The sequence below is a fragment of the Dipodomys ordii genome, unplaced genomic scaffold (genome assembly GCF_000151885.1).
Source record: "Dipodomys ordii isolate 6190 unplaced genomic scaffold, Dord_2.0 Scaffold156, whole genome shotgun sequence".
NCBI lineage: Eukaryota > Metazoa > Chordata > Mammalia > Rodentia > Heteromyidae > Dipodomys > Dipodomys ordii.
Window position 1 is genome coordinate 1,637,309 of NW_012267372.1, and position 3,465 is coordinate 1,640,773.

General features: G+C 55.0%; 1 protein-coding gene across 1 annotated transcript in view; it reads left to right on the top strand.

Moving 5' to 3' along the window:
* Nucleotides 1–3,465, top strand: part of Plaur (plasminogen activator, urokinase receptor) — a 17,066-nt gene that overhangs the window by 9,597 nt on the left and 4,004 nt on the right. The gene's annotated exons all lie outside the window — the stretch shown is intronic.

Here is a 3,465-nt window from a genome sequence, read left to right on the forward strand (position 1 = left end):
ACTACCACTTGAGCCACAGCGCCACTTCCAGCCTTTTCCGTTTATGTGGTACTAAGGAATCGAACCCAGGGCTTCATGCATGCAGGGCAAGCGCTCTACCACTGAGCCACCTTCCCAGCCCCACCCGTGAGACTCCTTATCTCCAGTTAACCAGCAGAAAACCAGAAATGGAGCTGTGGCTCAACGTGGTAGAGGACTAACCCCGAGCAAAAGGACCTCAGGGACAGTGCCAGGCCCTGAGTTCAAGCCCCATTACCAACCAGAGGGGGTGGGGGAGAGAAAAGGAAGGTTGGATGGGAGGAAAGGGGAGAGGAGAAGAAGAAACAAGGGGAGCATGGATGGTGCAGGGAAGGCCAGGGCCCTGGGAGGAGCCGAGGAGGTAGAAGGGTTCACAGAGGAGCCCAGCCAGGCGCGGCCCCGCAGATGCCCTGCTGTGGACCATCCATCTGTGTGGGGTTCGCTTGAGAAGACATGGTCGTGGGCCTTTGGGTATTTCTCTTTGATGGTGATGACTAGGCCTTGGCTGGGAGTGACTCACCTAATGACCGTGAGCCTGCCAGTGGAAAGCCTTGGCTCACGTTCGGTCTTCCTCCTAAATCTTGGCCCCGACGCAGCTTGGATGCCGTAGGCTGGGAAGGGAGGGCATGCTGGGCCGGGAGAGGTGTGAGCCAAGGCCCCGGCCCAGCGGTGACCCCGTGTTTCCAGGGAAAAGTAGCTGGTCCAATTGGCCAGGGCTTCCCCCGGGTGCCCGTGGCTCACGCCTGTCATCCTAGCTACTCAGGAGGCTGCGATCTGATGATCAAGGTTCAAAGCCAGCTCAGGCAGGAAAGTCTGTCAAACTCTTATCTCCAATGAACCACCAGAAAGTCAGAAGTGGCGCTGTGGCTCAAGTGGTAGAGCATTCGCCTGGAGCTGAAGAGCTGAGGGACAGCGCCCAGGCCCAGAGTTTAGGCCCCATGACTGGACCAAAAACAAAAAACGAGACCTGGCTAGGGTCAGTGCTGGAAGTGGGTGACGGAGGCTGAGTATCTAAAGGTTGCCTGGGCCCAGGGAGCATCCAGGGCACTCAAGACCCATTCATTTGCCCCACAGAGGACACGGAGGAGGTGGAGAGAGGCTGTGCCAATAGGAACAAGACCAACAGAACCATGAGCTACCGCGTGGGGGCGCAGATCTTCAGCCTCTGGGAGATGGTGTGCGGCTCCGACCTCTGCAATGCACCCAGGCCTGGTAAGCACTGCCACAGCCCCTGTGGGCTGCAGCCCTGAGCTAGCACTCCATCCCATCAGCCCATGCCACCCCAATAGCACCTCCAACACCAACTCAGTTTAACCCTGTCTCACATTTGCACCATGTCCCTTCGCCTCACTCATTATCTGCTGCCCACAGGCTTGTATGGCTGCTTGTTGCACACCCTCTTTTTTTTTTTGTTAGTCCTGGGGCTTGAACTCTGGACCTGGGCACTGTCCTTGTGCTCTTCAGCTCTAGGTGAGCGCTCTACTGCTTGAGCCACAGCACCACTTCTGGTTTTCTGGTGGTTTATTGGAGATCAGTCTCATGGACTTTCCTGCCCAGGCTGGCTTTGAACCTGGATCCTTAAATCTCATTCTCCTGAGTAGCTAGAATTACAGGCATGAGCCACTGGTGCCCGACTAATACCCACTCTTTTAATTAATATTTTTATTTATTTTTGTGTCAGAACTGGGGCTTGAACTCAGGGCCTTGCACTCTTGGCTGGCCTTTTTTTTTCCCCCTTAAGGTTGGTGCTCCACCACTTGAGCTACAGCTCCACTTGTGATTTAAGTGGAGGCAAGCATCTCACAGCTACGTCTGCCAGGGCTGGCTTTGAACTGTGATCCTCAGATCTCAGCTGTCCTGAGTAGCTGGGATTACAGACGTGAGTCACTGACACCCAGCGTGTCTTCATACTGTTTTTGTTTTGTTTTTGTTTTGATCGGTTGTGGGGCCTGAACTCTGGGCCTGGGCATTGTCCCTCATCTCTTCAGCTCAAGGTTAGCGCTCTACCACTTGAGCCACAGCGCCACTTCCGGCTTTTTCTGCTTACGTGGTGCTGAGGAATCAAGCCCAGGGCCTCATGCATGCCAGGAAAGCACTCTACCACTGAGCCACCTTCCCAGCCCCATATCTTTATACTTTTAACAAATTAACCCAGTCCCAGCATGGAGGACAGACTGTGCAGGGAGCGGGGAAGCCTTTTTGGGGTGTGCCTGTGATCCAAGCCACACGAGGCAGATGTGGGATGACAGGAGGGCTGAGGCCAGCCCTGGGCAAAAGCATGAGACTCTTATCTGGAAGAAAGGAGGAAAAAAGTGGAAAGGAGAAAAGATTGCAGGTGTGACTTCGTGATAGGGTGACTGCATAGCACGGTCCAAGGCTGTGAGTTCAGTACCAATGGAGGAGGCAGAGGGGAGAGGGGGAAGAGAGGGAGAAAAAGAGAAGCCCTCGTGAAGGCTAGCATTGAAGAAAGTGGCCAGAGGAGATGACAGAAGTAGCAAAATGGAGGTGTCTAGTCACGTAGACAGGCAGGCAGGCAGGCCTTCTTCCTGTTTGGTGAAATGTGGGGCAGAGACTTCCAGATCTCATCATATGCAGTGCCTTATGTGAAGCGGCTGTGCGGGCTGCAGCCGTGGAAATCAGGGGAGCGCAGATGTGGGGGTTCCCCAGCCAGCCTGGCTTGTTCCTCGACTTCGCTTTCCAATCTGTCTGCCCAGGCATGCTCGCTAGACAAGAGCCCCAGGTTGCAGGCAGAAGCAGGAAAACGCAAGGTACAATCCTACCATCAGTGGGACCCCAGAAAGACAAGTCCCCAGATCTGTGAACGAGTTTCTCTCGAGGCGTTGGCAGGCGGCGTGCACCTCGCCTAAGATGCCAAGGCATGCAGCAGAAAATAGTAGCGTAGCTAGAAATCACAGAGACAAGCCTGGCCTCCAGTGGGCATGGGGTGCCAGAGAGACGTGCCAAGCTGGCTCCTAGGCCTTGCAGAGCCTCTCCAAGGAGGGCATTGGTGGCTCACGCCTGTAATCCCAGCTACTCAGGAGGCTGAGATCTGAGGATCGAGGTTCAAAGCCAGCCCAGGACCTGGGCACTGGTGGCTCACACCTGTAATCCCAGCTACTCAGTGGCTCACACCTGTAATCCCAGCTACTCAGGAGGCTGAGATCTGAGGAGTGCACTTCAAAGCCAGCCTGGGTAGGAAAGTTCATGAGACACTTATCTCTGATAAACCACCAAAAAGCTGGAAGTGGAGCAATTGCTCAATTGGTAGAGCACCATCCTTGAGAAGAAAAGCTCATGGACCCTGCCCCAGGCCCTAGTACCCACACTAAGCTCCACTTCTTAAAGGTGCTACCAGCCTCTTCTCACCTCCACCTTGCTGAGGACGCAGCTGCCCTGTTGTGAGCCCTTGGATGACAAACCACAGCCTACCCCGGCAGGGCAGGCCAC